Here is a 22,785-nt window from a genome sequence, read left to right as displayed (position 1 = left end):
AAAATTGCCTGCCTGCCTCGATAGGATTCAATTGGCCTTGACACAGTTGCCAGTCTACCTCGATAGGCCTTCATCTGAACCCATCGAGGAAAATTGAGTCCTATCAAGGCCTATCGAGGCAAATATCGTTATGTATTAATATGACCCTATCGAGGTCAATCGAGTCCTATCAAGACCTATCAAGGCATATATCATTATGTATTATTAAGACCCTATCGAGGAAAATCGAATCCTATCGAGGCAGATATCGTTATGTATTATTTTGACCCTATCGAGGCAGATTTGGTCCAATATTATTCTGGACTTGTCGAGGCCTATCAAGTCAGATTTTTTTAAGCATTATTTTGTCGAGGCAGACACATTATGTGAATTTAGTAGTTTTTAATTTGATAACTTTTTCAAAAAAAATAATGTTTGATAAAAAAAACAATATACAAAACTAACTATATACTATACTATACAAGAGGTGTATCAAGAAAATGTAAGGAGCATCACGGTGACAAATTCTGATAGAATAGGTCCACACACCACTTAGTCCTGAAATGCTGGATGTTCTCATCAATAACGGTATCAAGTGGTAGCCTAGAAACCAAATGCTCGATATGTTTGATGGCAAACTCACATTTCGCCAGGATACGAGGAATTGATTATCATCGCCCTTCAAAATTTTTAGCACATCGTCGTCCCATGTATGCTTAGTGTCGATCTCTTTGAAATGATTCCAATGACCTAGGAACACGTGGGGGAAGGTGTTGTTCATGATCACAGCATCCTGCTGAAATACGGCATGATAAAAGTGGCGTCGGTAGCGTAGCATGTGCATAGCAGCATCAATATGCTGTAAAACATGAAATTTTTAGTACCATCAACATATTTTATGATTGAATTAAAAACATAAATGTAATTTATTTACCGAATCCCAAGGCCAAGTTTGAATCGTGTGCAACTACAAGAACCATGCACACCGTGCGTCCCAGTATGGACGTCCCGCTCCCTCTTGTTGTCGATCTTCCCGATCATCCACTTATGGAAGCTCTTCTCCTGCTATGGGTCACACTTCCTCAAAGGTTCAATAACTAGCCCTTGTTTATCTACTCTCATCCTGTCTGTTGGGTCGGTGAAGTCATCAAAATTCTTGGGCCTTCGTTTCTTCTTGACAACTTCAAGGCCAGCTACCTCCTTAGGCTGTAGTACTCGTACACTAGGACTATTGGTGTCATTGGAAACTAAAGATGTCTAGGCCTGTGGAGTGGAGGGTGAATCACCGGGCTCGTTGTCCTGAGGCAAGATATCAAATTCTGTATCTGATTTTAAGTGGGTGGATCGACCTGAGACCCCTAAAATCAGCTGCGCCAACTGAGCCATGATCATAGTCTAATTCTGAAGTATGGTTGCCTGGCCCACCTCAATCCTCTTGAGCCTCTGCATCAATTGCTCATAATCAGGTTGGGCAACCTGACTATAGGAAGGTGCACAAGCCTATGAAGTGCCCTCCTAAACCCTCAAGACTTCCTCTAAAAAAATGGAAGCCTCATTTGCAACCCCTGCCAACCTCTCTGCCTCCTTCTCAGGCACTACTTCCTCCACTGCAGTCCCAGTCTCCACTACAGTTGATTCCAACTCAAGGAATAACCCAGAATCAACGTCTGGGAGGCTATTGTAGCAGACCACCTCACCAGGACGTGGCTTCAGCATGGAAAATACCACTAACTGCATGGTCGAATAACATGTGTCAGAAAAAATTTAATAATATAAATTGTTAATCAATTAATTTGTGACATTTAACAAGATAAAGTGGAACTTACTCGATGCTTGGCGAACATTGGAACCAACTCAGTTTTCGAATGAGTGATATCGGTCTTCATAGCCCAACTAAGCATCCTAGGAATCTGGTTCCCACTATTCTCACCGAACTTACTCCCGATAGCTGGCATGGCCTGAAAAGCCCAGTACAGAAGTGCGGGGGCATAGCCATAGAAACTATACTTCAACTCCTACTTTTTGCTTGAACCCTCTTTCTTCTTCTCCTCATAATGCTTCAATTGCTTCTGCATGTCCTTGTGAACTCATCTAATAAGCTTCTTGAAGGACAACTTCCCCCACAGATACTTGAAAAAGTAGTCAAGATCCTCAACCATCTTTAGGGAATCACCCCATATCTGTGTTGTCTTCTCTGGGGCATTCAGTACCCCTTCTATCAAATATCACAAACCCAACTTAAATGCATCTTCTGGGTTTGTTGAGGCCTTCAAAGCATCTACCAACTGGTCGAAACTAACCTTGGAATCACCATTAAAGTATTCTTGGATGATCTGATCACTTGAAAGATGATATCTCAACTCATTCGGGGACGGGGTGTTCCCAAAATTCAGCCCAGTGACTAGGGAAAACTCTGCAATCCCATATTTGCAAAGAATTTTTCCCAAGTAGAACTGGCCCTCTTCAGCCTTCTTGCTTTCCACCTTTTGCAACATTAGTTGATGTAGTAGAACCCCAGAAAAACTAAAGGGCTTCACCTTATAGGACTGTCCCAATGGGCATGCCTGCGCCCTTTCAATAAGACCATGTCTCTGAAACTGCTCTATAAGGGTATCCAAGTAAGCACTACCCCTATAAGTGACATGATCAGGAAAGTGCTTCTCCAATGGAAAATAAGGTCAGGCGTCTGAAAAAAAAAACAAAAAAAAAATTGTTAAAAATACAATTTTAAACAATCTAGGATCCATCGAGGCATATCGAGGTCTCACAAAATATTAAGGCTAGCCACTTATGTCGAGGCCTATCGAGGAATGTCGAGGCATATCGAGGTCTCACGTATTATTAAGGTTGGCTACTTATGTCGAGGCCTGTCGAGGCATATCGAGGCACAATTCCAGGTATAATTTTAAAACTCAAACATGTATACATCGAGGTATATCGAGGCATATCGAGGCCTCACATCTAGGTTTAATCGAGGCCTGTTGAGGTCTATCGAGGCACACTAAAACCGAATATATCTAATAGCATTGAGGCCTATCGAGACCCATCGAGGTCTGTCGAGGCACACTAAAATTGAATATATCTAATAGCATCAAGGCCTATCGACACCCATCAAGGTCTGTCGTGTCAAGGCACACAAAAATTGAGTATATCTAATAGCATTGAGGCCTATCGAGGTCAATCGAGGCACACTAAAATTGAATATATCTGTTGTGCAAAAACAACAACCAAGAACCGAAAAACACAAAACTCAGATCAATAAAACAGAAACTATGCACACCAAATTTACTTGGTTCAACAGACAAAACAAAGTGTTTTGCTGTCTACATCCAAGGATCTAAATCAACCAACCAATGGTTGTAATGGCTTTATTAAAACAACCAAATTTGTACACAAACAAAAGGAATCTTGTTCCTTCAAGATACAAAGAAATCTCACTACAAAGCTTGCTCTCAAACTCTCTATTTTTAATTTTGATACAACTTGAAAATGAGGGAATGAGAGTATATATATAGGGTACATTGACCAACAAACTTAACTATAAAATCAGTTTAACAACTTGGTTGTAAAGCCACGCCAGCTCTTAAGTGGCTCAATCAAACACCACAAATCCACCTTGATTGAGTCACTTAAGAGGTTTCATAAATTCTAGTTGTTCAGATCAGAGCCATGATGGCTCTCAGTCAGTTGCCAAAATTGATCAAGTTTAGACAGTGCCTAAACATGACATTAAGGACACTCTTAGTCAACATATTAGCTGGGTTTTCTTCTGTACTGATTTTCTTGGCAAAAAAATTCCAGTGAGACACTTCTAATAAAATGATACTTGATATCAATATGCTTAGATCTGACATGCAGCATTGGATTCTTGATCCAGTGCAAAACACTTTGATTATCACAATAGACTGTGATATCCTCTGAGTTCAAACCAAACTCTCGAGTCAATCCTCTCAACCAAACAACTTCTTTAAAAGCTTCTGTAGCAGCCATGTATTCGGCTTCTGTTGTAGATAATGCTACAACCTTTTGTAGGTTAGACTTCCAGCTAACACAACCTCCAAGTACCTTAAAAACAAAACTAGTTAACGACCTCCTTGTGTCTATATTAGCTTCATAATCTGAGTCTACATACCCTACTACAACCTCATTAAGTTCAGCTCATTTATCATAGATAAAACCATGATCTAAAGTCCCCTTTATGTATCTCATTATCCATGTCAGTGCAATCCAATTAGCCTAACCTGGTTCAGACATAAACTGACTAGCCACACTCATTGCATGTCCTAAGTCAAGTCTTGTGCAAACCATTGCATACATAAGACACCCTACCATGCTAGTATAAGGAATCTTGGCCATATAATTCTTTTCCTCGTCTGTCTTTGGTGCTTATGACTGAGACAATTTGAAATGATTTGCAAAAGGAGTAGAGACATGTTTTACATTTCCCATTGAGAATCTCTGAAGTACCTTTCTGAGATAATTTCCTTGAGACAACTTGATTATTCAAGGTTCGTCCCTTTTGATTTCTATTCCAAGAATTCGACTGGCTGAATCCATATCCTTCATTTCAAATTCTTTACTCAATTCAGATTTAAGTTTATCTATCTCAATTCTTCTCTTTCCAATGATCAATATGTCATCAACATATAACAACAAATACACATGACCATTTAGATAAACACAAGGATCATAAGCACTCTTAGTGAAATCAATAGCTGTAATGAACTTGTCAAACTTGATCGTTCACTGTCTTGGAGCTTGTTTAAGTTCATATAGTGATCTTTTGAGTAGATAAACTTGATTAGGATTGCCATTATCAAATCCTTCAGGTTGGGGCATAAAAATTTCTTCTTCAAGCTTGCCATGTAAGAAGGCTATTTTCACATCCATTTGATCAATTTAAAAATCAAATCTAGCAGCCATTGCCATCATTACTTGGATTGAGGTCCATTTCACCAAAGGTGAGAAGATGTCATTGTAATCAACACCCTCCCTTTGTGTAAATCCCTTTGCAACTAACCTTGCTTTGTGCCTTTCTTTCTCAATCCCTGGCATCCCTTCCTTCTTCTTAAAAATCCACTTACATCAAACTAGCTTTTGTTTCTCAGATTTGTCAACTAGAATCCAAGTATTATTCTTAGCTAATGATTTCATTTCTTCTTCCATAGCAAGTTTCCAATGGTTAATGTCTTTCCTTTCCATTGCTTCTTTGTAAGAAGTTGGTTCTTCACTCTCAATTTCTTTTGCAGCTGCTAAGGCATATGCTATGAAATCTGCATAGCCAAATCTATCTGGTGCTTTTGATTCTCTCATTTCCCTGTCTCTAGCCAGCTGATAAGAAGCTAAATCTGATTGAGTATTTGTCAATTCTTCTATTTCTTCCTGCCTTGTTTGTGACTCAAAATTTGGATCTCTAGTCCCATTTTCCACCTCAAAACTGCCCTTGATACTGCTTGAATTATGAACATGTTCCTGACCTCCTTTTAATGGCATTTCATCTTCTCTAAATGTAACATCTCTACTAATGATACATCTTTTAAACCCTTGTTCCAAGCACCAAAGTTTGTAACCTTTAACACCATCCAGATATCCAATAAACATGCACTTTATTGCTCTAGGCTCAAGTTTATTCTGTCTAATATGTGCAAATGCAGTATACCCAAACACTTTTAAATGCTCAAAACTTGACTTCTTCCCTGTCCAAATTTCTTGGGGAGTCTTAAAGTCAAGTGCAGTTGAGGGACACCTATTAATCAAATATCCTGCTATATTTACAGCTTCACCCCAAAAATGCTTTTCAAGTCCAACTTCTTTTAGCATACACCTTACCCTTTCCAAGAGCGTCCAATTCATTCTTTCTGCCAAGCAATTATGTTGAGGAGTGTTTCAAACTGTATGGTGCCTAGCTATTCCCTCACTATTACAGAATTGATCAAACTCTTTAGAGCAGTACTCGAGACCATTATCAGTTCTCAACTTCTTATTCTTCCTTTCCAGCTGATTTTCAGTGATCTTTTTCCATGTTTTGAAAGTTTCTAAGGCTTGATCTTTGCTTTTCAACAACAGAACCCATACTTTTCATTAGTAGTCATCAACAATTCTCATAAAGTAATTAGCTCCACCTAATGTAGAAACCTTAGATGGTCCCCAAAGATCAAAATGCAAGTAATCTAGTGGAGCCTTTGTGTTAGGAAAAATAGTATTTGTCTCAATGAAAATGGTAAGAAAATACAACTCTATGCAATAATATATTACAAATAAATATTGATTGATTGAATAAGGTTACAACTCTATAACTGAAAATACAAATAAACTAAAGAACAAGAAGAAGAGAAGAAGAATAGAATAGTGAAAAATACAACTCAAAGCAAATTATTACAAGTAAAGTAAAAGTGTTTGAAATAAAGAAAAAAAGATTACAACTCAAAACAAGAAATACAAATAAACAAAAGAGAAGAATATGAAGATGAAGAGAAATAGAATAGAAAGAACAAACAAACAAACAAACGAAATAGAAACAACTCTCACTCACACTACCAAAGTGAAGAGTGTTGGGGATCACCAACTTGAACAAGGTTTGAAACCTTTGTCCAAAAGCTTATTTCCCCCTAACTTAAGCACTAAGGGATCTCTCATAGATTATAGGAAATGCTTTCTAGAATTATCAAGCCTCAAGGAGTTTCTAGCCAAGTGCTCTAATGGATAGAAATGTTGTGTCTTTCAAGTGTGTTATAGGCTCCTATTTGTAGAGTTTAGAGACACCCTTTGAATTTCAAATTCCACCAACCCCCATGGTTGTTACCAATGTTTAATTGGATTAATATGGAATTAAAAATGAGATATGCGAGTTATTTGGGTTTTTTGAGCCGTTCAACAAAGATTGAAAAAACTGAAGAAAAAAAATGGTCAGTTTTTGGCCTGTGGCCGCGGCCAGAGACATTAGTGGCTGCGGCCACTACTCTCTGTCCCACTGGCCGCGGCCACCAACATTCAGTGGCCTCGGCCACTGACCATTTTCAGCACAAAAATTTGTGTTGTTTTTCCAAACGGTTCCAAACCCTCCCAAATGATTTTGTAACCCCCAAAACATATTATTGGGGTTAAAATCATATCTCTAACAGCCATTTCTCAAATGGCTTTATGAAATTCATCTCAATATTGTGTAACACCAAATTTATACAATAAAGGGTAATATTTGGAAGTTACAAATTTGTAACACCAAATATGTTACATTATTTGGATATATCTCATATATCTAAATATTGTAACTCTCTATTATATGTTACAATATGCGACACTCTTTGTCACATTTATTTAATCTAAAACATTATATTATAATATAATATAATATTACATTATATTATATTATAAAATAATATAACATTCCCCCACTAGATTAAATAGTTATCTATTGTAACACTTATTTAATGAGTCATTATATTTTTAAAATATAACATATCCCCCACTTGATTAAATAAGAACTCTCTCTTATAGGAGTCATTGCATTAGTGCATAAAGCAAAGTATTTTTCAACTTGAACTTTACCATAGTGTAATTATCACAAAATTTGTCAAAAATTTGGTTGCACTAGGCATTGAACCATCTTTTCATGATAACAAATCGGTGATAACACACACACATTTGCGATGTTCACTTGAGACCTCTATGTCTCGCTTTGCACCGTTAATGGCCATGTACACTTTCCATTCATGGACGTTCCACTACAAGAAAAAACAGTATTCATAACACTTAAAAACTGCTAACCGGGACTATTGATAACACTTCTGAAAATGCTAACATAGCCCCTGTTATTAAAAGTCCAGTCTTTTCAATAACAGTTTTTTAATGTTATGTTCGGTGTTATCTTAAACTATTCAATAACACATTTTTAGGTGCTATAATATTCAAATAATAACATTTAGATAGAGTTTTTGGTTATAAATTTGAAGTTTAATCTTGTACTTTTTTCATAACACTGTTCAACTGTTACATTTGATTATTTTGATAACATTTTTAGTTTGTTATATTATATAAACCATAACGATTTTTTACGCTTATAATATGTTGTTAAATCATAACATATAGTAATAAAGTTTTAAATTTTATTTTGATAAGTATACTTATATGGTTTTTTTTTAATTAAAAGATTTTCATTATTGTATTTTGATAAAAAAAAATTTCAAAATTAATCATAAAATGTAATTCTCAATAGATTGATAAACCATAAGTATTACATTAAACAATAACTAATTCAAACCATGAATGTGTCTACTTCATGAGATCTTAGTTCTAACTTAAGTTTGAAAGCATAACATAATAAAGTTTTATAATCTTGAACAGTTTTTACTTCAAAAATGAAAAATAGAAACATTACAAGATACACAAAAGTAAACCATGCGTGAAACTTGCTCCATCCTTCAATTCATCATCCTTTGTGCACTTGCTCCATATCTCTCTTCAACAACCTTATCCATTTCCAAATTTAGTCTAAAGCTCTTCCTCTTTTCATTGAGGAGTTTAACTAATTTTCCTGTAGGTATGTGTTTTGGCCTCTTTCCTTTTGTAGATGGAGGTGACATATCTTGTACTTGGCAAACTCTTTGACTAGTTTCTAATCAACCGTTTCTATAATTAGTACGAATTTTGATGAGTTACAAAAATCATATATAACAACATATTATCAATTATCACAAAAGAAAACTTATAATAAAAGTCAGAAAGAAAGAAATAAACAGTCATTCTTGGCATCAAAGAAATAAAAATTCAAAGTATCATACTAATAGTAAAAGAGTGGATAAGCATCTCTTGGTCCATTTTTGCCACTTTTATCCTCATATTATTTTATATTTACTTTTTCCACTCCATAAAAATGTAGAATTTTTACATTACATACGACTGTTTTAGTAGCCACTGCCAGCAAAAAATAAATAAATAAAAGACATATGTTGACTAAGAGAATATTCTTAGTGCCAGCACTTAGTCTACTTAGTGACTAAGAGAATATATATATGTGAGGTAGCTTTACATATCCTATTTACTTCTTTATAGAATTTTTGGTTCCTATAAGTGTATATCTGACAAGTATAGAATGCCAAATTGTTATACTCCTCTTGAAGAGTTTCTTTATACTTTTGGAGGACCCTGGCATTTCTCAGTTTCTTTAGTGTAATGGTTTGATTTGAACCCATAAGTAGATCACTAGTATTACATCACAATAGCTGTCATAGAAAACTCTTGCTTGGAGAACCTAGAAGCAACATGATTCTTCACTGTACAATATTTGCATATTCAGGTGAGGGTTAAGGTAGAAATAGAAGAAAGACTTGGATTTTGGGACGATTGTGAAATTGAGGAAGTACTTTTAAAGGACAACTTTAAATTCTAAGATTTTAGCTGTTTACTTTCTACATGAATGGAACTCACTATGTCTATTGGAAAGGATCATTCTGCTTTGTCTCAGAGCTGGTGTTTTGCACAAAACCAGCAATGAGACAGTCAATCATTTATTTATTCATTGCCTTTTTCTGAAAGATTGTGGATAAATGTAAAACTATTTATAGTTGGAGGCATTTTGGATTACTTTACAGTACTCTGTAAATTTGTTAAGTTTCAATTTTTAGGAGTGGGTAACGAAAATAGAAAGTAGCTGTGGGATTCTGCTGTGATGGCTATTTTTTGGTCATTGTGCTTAGAAAGGGACAAGATAAATTTTTTAATATTGAAAAAGAGATTGATATTATTTGGGCTAAAGTAGGCATCTTAGTGATTTGTTTAAAAAGAATTCAGGAATTGTATTTTTGGTTTTTCAAGAGATTGAGCATTTTTGTTATTTGGATTTCAGTGGACTTTTCATCTCCTTTATATTTTGTCTTTGAAAATAGTAGGGTCTAGTTCTTATTAAAAAAAAAAAATTGTATAAATAATATGTTTTCTAAAGTCTATGGTTTAGCTCATTTCATTTTGTCAAACTTTCTGATTATGTTCATTGTGTTTCTCTCACACATAGATTATGATGAGAAGGCTAAAGATGTTGTTGATTATGAAGACTTTGATGAGCAATATGAAGGACCAGAGGTTCAAGCGGCCACTGAGGAGGACTATCTTTTGCCCAAAAAGGCATACATTTCTAATTCATTGGCTACTTTGAAGCCTACTGCATCTGTATTTGACGATGAAAATTATGATGAAGAAATTGAAGAGGAACAAGAGGTGGTTGATAATGATTCAAAGGTTCAGAACACTCTTTTGGGTAGGCTTGGTTAAGACTTTTATTTTGGCAACTTTTCTGTTAATTGTTCAATATTTTATAGAAGCATATCATTTCTTTATTTTGTTGCTATCATGCATGTATAATTTTGTTTTGTTTTTGAATGTTTGTTTTCATACACATTCCAGCTTAAACTGTTTTCAAATGACTGCACTTTTTAGGCCTTCTTGCTTGGTAACATAATTATTTTTTTGCACCCTGAAAGTCAGGAACATACATGATTTTGGTTTAAAAAAATAGAAACATGCCTGGATACTATAAATTGCAGCTTATAAGAAAGGCAAAAACTATGTTTGGGAGCCTTCCAAAAATAAGAAAAACAAAACTCCATTGCTATGGATAGAAGATATTGTTTTCAACTTCCCGAAAGATAGAGAGAAACAGTAATAAATGTTATATCAAACACCTTTAGGAATGTGCTATAAATGTAAAGTATTTGTATTTGTGGGTATAAGTTTTCAACCAAAGTCCATATATGCATGTATCCAGCAATATGTATTTGAGGAATGAACATGCCTACCTAGGACACAAACACAACATTTATTGATCAACGAAATAGTTGTAGAATGAGGGAGATCATACATTGTTTTTACAAAAAATAGAGAAGAATATGTACCAGCAGTTTAAGCTTGAGGGCTTTGGCAGTTTTGATGTCTACTGCTAATTGGTCAGCTAATTCTTGCAAGTTTAGGTGTTTGTGTTGAGAACTGATCTAGAATTTATCGCTGAATTAAATTCAATCATTTTTGTTGATTAATGGTACTATTCTTTTTTCTGTTATTTGGCTGCTATGATGTTGAGTGTATGTTGTTAGGTATTTATTAAGATTTATTTTTTATTATAAGAAACCAGATTGTATTACAAAGAGATGATGGGAAATCATCCGTATTACAGTCTAGCCACTGCCAGCAAAAACTAAGTAAATAAATAAAAGCCATATGTTTTCAAGAGTTCTTCGCTAAAAATACACAAATAAGAAACAACCAATTAATGAGCTGAAGTATAAACTGAAATTTCCATTGATTACAACTTTAAATGTCAAGTGCAACATCTTGTACAATTTACAAAAAACACAACAATAATCAAACTAATATACCCCCACAATCATCTCTAACATATTGTTCATCTTCTAGCTCAGTATTATGAGCCTATTAAAAAAGAAAAGGCCAAGAAGTAGTGATATTTCCACAAACAAACTGATAAATTCAGAGGTGAAAGGGAGAATATTAGAGAGAAAAAACACTGGGTTACAACATACAATATACATGAGTTTTCAGCATCATTCTCCAAACTTTTAGAACCCCAAGTTTACAAGTTTTTAATTCAAAATCACACAAAATTGTGGCTATATTCTGAATGTGTCATATTATACCAAATTAGAACCAAAATTTTAATCTATTCCACAATACAAAATCACAATCATTAGCAGTGAAAATAAATTCAGAGGTGAAAGGGAGAAAATTAGAGAGAAAAAACACTGGGCTACAACATACAATATACATGAGTTTTCACCATCATTCTCCAAACTTTTAGAAACCCAAGTTTACAAGTTTTTAATTCAAAACCACACAAAATTGTGGCTATATTCTGAATATGTGTCATATTATACCAAAGTAGAACTAAAATTTTAAACTATTCCACTATATAAAATCACAATCATTAGCAGTGAAAATAAAAATAAGCAACTTCTATTATGGAAACATGGGTATTGGATTATAAAATATTCTATTGTTACAAAATTATATTCATTGTAAATAATTAATTAGAAAACAGTAAAGGAAAATGGAAAGTCCCTAGGGTATGTTTATGATTTTTTACTTTAGGATAAGAAGCAAGTTATATTCAAGCAAAAAACAGTGAAGCTATAACATAAGACATTCTTAAAATAAAAGGCTTTAACACATTACAGAAAGATACTCATAAAATTATGGGGGCCTTCATATAATATTAGAAAAGTAAAACCAAATATCAATTAATCATTGTGAACATGTCCATTATATTTAAGTTTAAAAAGAAATGAACATGCAAAAGAAAAAGTCCCAAGGACTCATCAAACCTCTTAGTAATGACAAGATCATTAATACATGAAAATTCTAGTCATGAACATGGTGAACATTAAAAATTCCTCAATTAAGCAAGAAATATTCAAAACAGGGAAAAACTGTAAGATAACTTCCTAAATATAGTGTTTCTAATGTGTTGTTGTGCACATGGTGACTAATTTATGCTCAAACCAGTAAAGATAAACTATAGAAAAAGCTTATTTAAGGGCTTTTGCCTATTCTAATGATAAAAGAATTATTTCTGCAAAAAAATGTCAAAAAGAATCGAATTCCAAGAATAAACTACATTTATCAAGTGGCTTGGTTCCATTTACAAGAAAATGGTTTCTATTAAGGTTATTTGACAATGCTTAACTTGTACAAAACTAGAAGAGACTACAAGCTCTATAACATCAAATCAGGCTCTATGTCTAACAATAGAGGCTCTTAAAATATCTATCAATAAAATACATTGATTTACCATTTTCACAAGTCCATAATATTCATATAAATATAAATGCATAAATTATACATAAATAAAACTATCAAATAGAAATATAAGTAAAAAAACTTAATAAAATATAAAAACCAAATAACTAACTAGAGACACAACAATGATTGTTAATAGCCACAACGGAAATATTATTCCAATATATATATTTCAATTCACAATTAGGCAATAAAATATTAAATAGTATCTCCATCCAATAGAGTTCGACCACTAGGAGGCAATACAACAAGAAAAATAAGCCCATAAAGGGAGATGAAAGAATTTAAAATACAGAAGAGAAAAAAACACAGATACCTCTATGGAGATTTAATGAGTGTCTCTATGCAATACAATTCCTCATAGTTGCCATTAATTGTGGGAAAAAAACAAAGCAATGTAGGATTCAATCACATTGTAATAAGAGTGATCAAAGAAGTACCTTACAAAAGGATTTAACTATTCCATTAAACATGTATAGCATCAACAAGAAAAGCCACAAGTAAATCAATCAAATTCAAGGTCTCCAAAGACTCAACTTTGATCATTTGGAAACAAAAGAAATACCTTATCACAATTCATAGTGGAAAGCATTAAAAAATTAATGGTGTAGAAACTAAATCATGGGTCTCAACAAAGTTTACACACTTGGGTAATTGAACTAGGCCCCCTTTCTTTCTTTTTGATAAAACAAAAAATAATTCTCACTTGATTTATTCTATTATTATTTTGTTATATGTTTTGGTAAATGCCTAATATTGGGGTTTTCTTTCTTCAGGTGTTAGATTTGGTCTTGGTATCAAAATATTTAATTATGAATTAAATCCATAAATGATACTCAGTTGAAAAGACTTGCTGTTACTCTTCGCATAAAGTCACTCACCAATCTTGTTATAGTGTCAACACAAAATGATATGTTGGTTTCTTTAAGAAGCTTAAGGACCTTAAAAGAGGAAGCAACTCAGGCAAAGCTGCTTGCAATACAACTGAAAAGGACCTCAAAGTCTATACAAAAAGATTATTGCACCATTTAAAAGTGTGTTTTTAACAATCTAATTAATGTACCAATCATCAAACAAACCAAGCAAACACAATTCAATTATAAAATAGTAATACTAGATAAGTCTATATAAAATCAAACACCATTTCCCCTAGACTAAAAACTAACCATCTGCCATTATCAATTCAACTAATTCAAAAAACATGCATGTTTTCTTCCTTATCTCACCGCAACACACAAATTTCTCAGATCCTACTTCACTAAGACACACAAGTTCTCAACCTTCTGTTATCACCGCATCAACAACAATAATCTCATAACCTACTTCACTATGGATGAATATTTAAGATATTCAAACTCATTTAACATTAGCATAATATTAAAACAAAGGTAAAAGGCATGCCACTTGCAAAATGCAGACAAAAATAAGAGTCTCCCGTGAAAGACTGCTTGCACACAAAGTATCTTGCCTCTTCTCTTGGAGGCAGCCATCCAGAAAAGTTTTAACTATATTACAAATAGAATAAAAATACAGAGATAGAGCCATATATTAGCAATATAACAGCACCAAACACTAATTCAAAAGAAAAAACCAGCGTAGAAAACTTTCATTGAATTTCGACCAATATGATATGTTGAAATGTATGTCTGTAAAACAAGCATCCAAGTATTTATGTATGCACCTAAAGAAAGAATACCTAGTGGATAATAAATAAGGAATAATTCAAAAGATTCACTGCCTTGATAGCTATTGGCTGAACTAAAAGCCAACAGGCAACGACACTGTAAAGGTAATATGGTTATAGGCATAAGATTAGACTCCTGAAGTAAATGCAATTCAACACACACAACAAAGTAATAGTTAATCACCTCATCAATATCGAGGGTTCCTTCGAAAACAATAGTAACACTAGTGACAACAGCATTGTGTACGTGATTGTGATGATGACGATGATTGCTGCATTCTGTATTATCCATCCCAATTGATGTAAAGAAATTAGTTGATAACCAAAAAAGCAATTAACAGAAATCAACAATATGAATTGTCAAAGATAAAACTAACTAAATAGGCACTTAAAAGACAAACATGTACTATAATAGTAATAGTAATAGTCATAGTAGTAATAATAATAATAATAATCAACTGACAACTAGATCCTTCTAAAAACATATTCACATGCATGAGTGAAAGTCCAGTTGCTGGTCATGCACTTTGTCAAGATGAGAAGCCTGGGGAATTTTGGATCTTGTCCTATTCCATGTTAGCATTAGTTTGCCTCTACAAAGTGCTTAGGTTAAGAGTCAGTATAGCATTTCTTTTTAATAATTGAAAATTAAAATATTTAGATTAACACTAATCTATTCATAACACAAAATAAGAGACAAAGAAATTCCACCTAACCAAATACTTGTGTCTACTACACTACAAAAAACATGTCAACCATAGAGGTACACTAGATAAAGAAAGAACTCTTTACAACATAAAATCCATATCGTCAACAAAGCCAAGTAAAGCTAGTTTGCTATATATAGATTCTATTCACTCCAAATAAATTATTTTTTCTTATTTGAAGCCATACTCTTTATAAATCAAATATATTTAAAGGAAAAAAAACAGAGAAAAAAGATTGGAAAGGAAAAATCAGAGAAAGAAAATAATACTTTTTCCAGTTTCATGTTGATGAGTTGTAGAACAGGAATTATCTACCTGAACTTCAGAATCAATCCTGCAAATTAACACATTAACACGTTTGCATTATATCCATGAAGACATGTAATAAAAAGAAGATTGGAATGAAGTGGAAAGAAAGATTGGAATGGAACGGCACAGAAACATAGAGACAAGCTAACAACCTATCAAGATCATAACCTCCCACTCCAAGAACAAAGTCCATGTCAACGGATCCAAACTTAGCTTGCTTCATTTGTGCCATCCCATTAATATGCTGGCACCAGTGCACATAAGAGTATAAGTTTTTAAAAAATTATTTATTATGAGAGTGAAACACAAAAGCTGAATAGGATACAAAAGTTGATTCTTTGGTTTCTGTTTGCGGAGAATATTCCATTTTGGAAGTATAAGCAGAGGAAGACACATATAGGAGCAATAACTTCTTATATGCTATTCGTTAAAAATGTATACAATTATTAATATCTCAGAAAGAACACCTTAATTCTCTTGGTCAATATCTCCAGCTCAACCTCAGTCACTAAATCTATCTGCTGAAATAGTTGGAATCCAATTAGCTTCAAAGCTCAGAATCACCTCACATTTTAAAAACAAATGTCAGATTCAATGAATACACTCTAACTTGTTTTCTGATTTTAAAAAAAAAAACTCTACCTTGTTAAAAAATAATACAATCAGCATAAGCAATTTGTGCTACAGCCTCGTTAACCACAAATCTTGGTTTGATTTCATTAAGGTGTTGCATTGCATGCTTGGAATCAACCAAAGTAACAACTCCATCAAGTTTCACATGCTGCAAAATTAATTCATCGGTACAAAAAGTTTCTATAACAGGAGCAGGTTTAGCAAGTCCTACAAAGCAAATATCACAATGATAATCAAGCACCAAAACCAGTTTGAGATAAAGTTTGAATAAAAAATTATGAGTCATTTGACATTCCCAAATGGTAGAACCATTTGTGAAATTAAATGTAAAATCTACTAAACAAATCAACTTTCTCTTGTATGGCAAATACTTGGAGGGTGTTTTACTGTGCAAATTTATTGGTTTCTTCTCAATACAACAAAATAATAAATGCAGTTTTCTAGAAATGCCAAACTGTTTGGTTTGTTTTGAGGTGAAACAGCTGACGCAAACAAACAACTCAATCTCTATGATTTGAGCCTTAGATTTGCGATAAAAATCTTTCTAGAGACATCACCTAAATCACTGATAATACCCCAAAACCAAAACAAAAATCAATACAAGTTTTACTTCACAAACTAAAACACTAAATATCAAAATCAAAGTTAAAAAAAAAACAAAATACCTTACCTCTTGAGCTACTCCGAGAGAGGCTTCAGTGAGGTGAAATTTGAGAGAAACGAGGGAAAGAGGAGAGCGTGAGAAAGAGAGGCCCTGTGAGTGTTTGAATTAGCTAGCATACAACCTCTCTAGTTTTAATTTTCTGTGTTATCTCAATTAGAAACAAATATATATAATCAATATTCAAAACACTTTCTTGATATTAATTTGAAATCTGAAAAAGAAAAAAAAACTATAGAAGAAACTAACAACTTCGTGAGTGATTGGGTTACCTGGGTCTTGGTTTAGTTGCTCTGTGCTCGTGTGTGCTCCAACATCTCAACGGGAAAGAGTGAAGAGAGACTAAACGTGGTGTTGTTCAGTCGGACTCTTAGAGTATCGGGGCTTGAGGAAGAGAGAGTCGATAGACTCTGTTAGAGAGAGAGCTTTAGCTAGGCGTGGTCATGGCATGATGGAGAGAGTCGATAGACTCGGTGAGAGAGAGCGCGATGGAGAATGGAGAGGGAACTGATAAAATGAAGGCGAGAGAGAGAGGATGAGGCGCAATTAGGGCGATGGAGTTCAGATATTAGATGGGCTGAATCCGAATGAGAGAGAGAGAGAGATGAAACCAAATGATATTTTTCATTTTCACTTGGCGCTAAGTGTTTTCACTTGCCGCTTTTCGGGTAAAATTTCAGCTTTTTTTTTTTTATTAGGATATATCTATAACACTTCCAAATTTACGTAATATTTGAACGTAATATATAAGAAAAATTGTTGTAGTGTTCTTGAGAATACTCCCAATTCTCATGAGAGGCGGCACCACCTCTTGGTCCATATAGGTAGAACTTTTACAATATTTTGTTACAAAAAATACTTGTCTTCACAAGACTGAATTCTATTAAAAAAACCTTTCGGTTTTCACCCTCAACTTTTACAATATTTTGTTACCAAAATACTTGTCTTCACAAGACTGAATTCTATTAAAAAAACCTTTCGGTTTTCACCCTCAACTTTGGTAACACACAAGTACTCAATATCTCAGATGGGACATGTTTTGAGTACAACTAATATTCACTTGATTGACTTGTTGTTACCTATTGAACCTAACACTAATTGAATAACTAGTGTTAAGATAGGTTACCATCAATCGTGAATCTCTTCAGGGAGTTTAAGTCCCATCCCTCGAGATGATGCAACCACTAAATCCCTTGTTAGTGGCTTAGTGAAAGGATCCGCCAGATTTTCACTTGTTCACACATAGGATATTGAGATGACTCCTCTTTGAATCAATTCTCTTACATATCCATGTCTTAGACTAATATGTCTAGACTTCCCATTATACACTCTGTTGTATGCTCTAGCCAATGTCGCTTGGCTATCACAATGTATCGATATAATAGATACATTCTCTTTGATTAGAGGAATCTCTATCAACAGATCCCTTAACCATTCGGGCTCTTTACCGGTAGCAACTAGAGCTATAAACTCTGCTTCCATAGTGGAATGAGATATACAGGTTTGTTTCTTAGAACCCCAAGAAATTGCACCTCCACCAAGTGTAAATACCCAACCAGTTGTGGACAAGTTGTCCCCAAGATTGGATATCCAATTTGCATCTGTATATCCTTCTAAAATTAAAGGAAATTTGGAGTAGTGAAGGCTTAGTCCTTTGGTTTTCTTGAGATAACCTAGGACTCTTCCAATTTCCTTCTAGTGATCCACACTTGGATTACTTGTAAACCTACTAAGTTTACTTACTGCAAATGCTATATTAGGACTAGTACATTGGGCAGCGTGCATTAGACTCCCTATAGCACTAGCGTACTCCAATTGAGCCACCGCTCTTCCTTCATTCTTCTCTAGTTTTACACTATGATCGAATGGAGTATTGGCATCTTTAACCTTGAGATGGTTAAATTTGTTCAATACTCTCTCAAAATAGTGGGCTTGCCCTAACGCAAAAACCCCCCACTATGTTTCTTTACTTTGATACTGAGTATGGTATCAACTTCTCCAAGATCTTTCATCTTGAAGGTTGATGATAGAAACCTCTTCGTTTCTTCTATCCCTTTCATACTGAGTATCCTAATGTCTTCCTCTCTATTTCCTTCTACCATGTAGAATGAAATTCGTTGAGAATCTATCTCATCCACTACTAGACTTTTATGATGTTTAAGCCTTTGACATCTTCTAAGTTCAAATGGTTGCTTTATATTCTTTTGAGAATTCTCCTCTTGAGAATCAACTTTGGATGTAGAATCTTGAGAATTGTTCTCATATAACAAATTCTCCTTTAGAGATGTTGAAGTTTGAGAATTGTTGTCACATAACATGTTCCCAAAGAATTCAACTTCTCTAGATTCAATCACAATATTAGACTCTAAGTCTAATAGCTTATAAGCTTTACTATTGTTAGCATAGCCAACAAAAGCACACTTTATGGCTCTTGAACCTAACTTTTTTCTATTAGGTTCGTTTTTCTTGCAATATGCAAGACACCCCCACACTTTGAAGTACCATATGTTGGGTTTTCTTCCTTTCCATAACTCATATGGAGATATCTCATTTTTCTTCATCGGTATTTGATTAAGAATGTGACAAGCGGTTAAAAGCGCTTCACCCAATAAGTTGAAGTTCAACTTAGAAAACGCCAACATAGAATTTATCATCTCTAGATAAGTCCTATTTTTCCTTTTGGCAATACTATTGTGTTGTGGTGTATAAGTTGCAGTCCACTCATGAATTATACCATTTTCTTCACAAAATGTATTGAATTCATTAGAGAAGTACTCTCCTCCTCTATCACTTCTTAGCACCTTTGTAATGCCCCGAAATCCTTAATGCGCTTTAATGGCTGGATTAGTAGGCGGGGAGGGCCATAACTGTTTAATTATGTCATAAAATGAATATATGCATGTTTATGTGAATTATATTATAATATGATGTTAAATGCATGCATGTGGGTCCACATTTGATAACAGGGGTGTTTTGGTAATTTGGCCCGTTGAGGGCATAATTGTATATTTGTATGCATGTCGGTGATATATTGTTGAGATCACATTATAATGTGGGTTTGTTCGAGCTATTCAGCATGAGATGATCTTGGAATATTGATTAGAGGTCTAGTCATAACAGGATTAAGTTCGGGGCACGGGATGAGTCTCGGGGTGATTATAATGATTAGAACGTTGCTGGGAATTAAATGGTAACGGGATGTGAATTATTGGTGTTTGAGATTATTGAGAATAGTGGGAATTGGAGAGCGTTAATTATGATTGACGAGATAGGTGGAAAATTCCAATTTTGCCCTTGGGAGCCTTTGGAAACCTTTAATTGACCTAGGGGTATAATGGTCTTTTTACCCCTACGATAGATATAAGCCCTTTATGGCTGTAGAAATGAAGAGAAACAGAGTATATTCAAGAGCTTACCCGTACCTTCCTTCTCCTCCATTCTCTTTGTGATTTTGAGCCATTGTTGAGGATTCAAGCTTGGGAAGTAAGCCTTGGTAGTTTGGGAGAGTGTTCTACCATTGTCACAATCTGAGTTTGAGGTAAGTTTCTAGCCACTAGTTCCCTTGTTTGCTCTGATTTAGTTTTAGTTTTCAGCTTATGGTTTTGATGTGGGAAGTTGGAATTAATGGAAGTTTTGGTTGGTGTTTAACTTGGGTTTTGATGAGGGTGTGATGTAGATCAAGTTTAGGGGTTGTATTGGACATCTGGGTGGTGTTTTGGTTTGGTTTGGAGGGTTGGTTTCAAGGAAATCGCAAGGGAGGAAAAACCAGAGTTTTGGCTGAAGTATGGGTTGGGCCGCGGCATGGCCAGGAAGGGTTAGGGCTCATGCTGGGTGCTGAAGGAGGCCATCTCTGTTTGAGGGGTGGGCCGCGGCATGGCTAGGGAAGGCCGTGGCCCTTAGTGGAATTTTGGCCAGAAATGAGTTTTTGGCTCAAGGATTCTAGCCTTAGGCCTCGGGATCGATCCTACTACCCGATTTAGTAGGATTCGATGTCTCGAAGGCTAGGTTTTGGTTTGGGAACCTTTGTTATTCATTTTATTTATGGAATCCCATAATTGGTTATGACCAGGTAACTGCTAAGGGACAAAAAGACAAGTCGTTCTTAAGGGTCGTTCTTATAGTAATTCTCGCTCGAACCTGAGGTAAGAAAACTGCACCCCATATATGACATGCATGGTTATTCTTGAGACATGTTGATTGTGTAAATGTGGACATGAATTGATTATTGAATGCTTAGCAAATCTTGCTCACTTGTGCATGGTACTAACTAATTAGTCAGATTTGGCAAAGGTGTCAGTATCAACTGTGAAGCTGGGACTTATTAGTCAAGTTTGGCAGTGGTACTAGGCACTGGTCACACAGTGCTGACTTATAAGTCAGGGCGGCCTTAGCGTATTCAACGCAAGCCAATAAAGATTAGATCTAATCGACATCTGTATTAAATGACTCAGAGGAGTGTTAATGCCGGACCGACCTCAAGTTCGATGAAAACTAAAAGTGCTTGTGTGACTTACCCATCAGTCACTCATCTGTTAAGTTAGAGACTTACCCATCAGTCTCTCATCTGTTTAAGCTAGTGACTTACCCAGCAGTCACTCATCTATTTAAATTAGTGACTTGCTTGTCAGTCACTCATTATGGTTTACCAGAACCTCAAGTGTTATTCACTCATCTGTTTAAGAGCTATAAGCTCTGTGTGATATAATGATAGTCAGTTGATAATGTTTATATGCAATACTGTGTTTTCTTGCTGGGCCTTGGCTCATGGGTGCTATGTGGTGCAGGAAAGGGAAAGAAAAGCTCACCCATCCTTGAGTGGAGAGCTTAGGTGGTGATGTGTACATATGCGGCCGCTTGTCCACCACGGCCAAGGAGTTCTCAGAGGAACTAGGGGGTTTACCCTATTTTTGCTGCTTAGGTCAGCGGGTTTGTAAATTTAAAACAGTAATGACCATTTTGAGTTGTAAATAACTTGTAAAAGATTTTATGGGCCCATGAATAGTTTTATGTATTTAATAAAGTATATCCTTTCCTTTTATATTGTTTTCCACCTTAGCCTGTTAATAACACTTAGATGCACGTTTTTAACCAAAGGACTCGGGTAGCGAGTCAAATTTCTGGTTCACCATAACTATTATGGGGTAACCAGGGCGTTACAACCTTAATCTTTTTATTTAGTTGATTTTCAACTTATAATTTATACAATTTAAAAGCATCAAAAGTTTCATCTTTATGCTTTAAAAGAAACACATAGGTATATCTACTAAAATCTTCTATAAAAGTAAGAAAATACCTTTTACCACCTCTAGTTAAAGCACCATTTAATTCACAAAGATCACTATGGATTAAATCTAGTAAATTAGATGATCTTTCTACACTAGGAAATGGTTTCTTAATCATTTTTGCCTTAACACATGTTTCACATTTACCATAGTTTTTAATATTGCATGCAATCATACCACATTTAACTACTCTTTTCATGGTTGAAAAACCTATATGCGATAGTCTAAGATGCCATAAAAATAAAGAATCATACTAAAAAATATAGGCGGAATTAGCATTTTTATTGATAACATTGAAAGTTGCATCATTGGTGCACAATTTAACCATGCCCTCACAAGAGTACCCCTTTCCCAAAAATACATTTGATTTGGTAAGTATAAGTTTACCAGACTCAAAAACGACTTTAATGCCGGGCTTGCCAAGAAAATCACCACTTACCAAGTTTCTACTCATTTCGGGAACATAAAGTACATTCACTAATGTAACTTTCTTGTTAGAGGTGAAAAAGACTTCAATGGTACCTTTGCCAAGTACCTTGGATTTTCTCTCATTGCCCATTTGAATCTCATGATTGCCCTTTGACTCTTCAAAGGTCTTGAACAATGATTTGTCATAGGTGACATGGACGGTGGCACATGTATCATGCCACCACCTTTTCACCTTGCCTTGGACCGCATTCACCTCACTAAGGGTGGCAACTATGTTTTCCTCTTGAGTTGCATTCACCTTAG

This window comes from Humulus lupulus, chromosome X (assembly GCF_963169125.1).
Source record: "Humulus lupulus chromosome X, drHumLupu1.1, whole genome shotgun sequence".
Lineage (NCBI taxonomy): Eukaryota > Viridiplantae > Streptophyta > Magnoliopsida > Rosales > Cannabaceae > Humulus > Humulus lupulus.
This window is presented reverse-complemented; position numbering follows the sequence as displayed.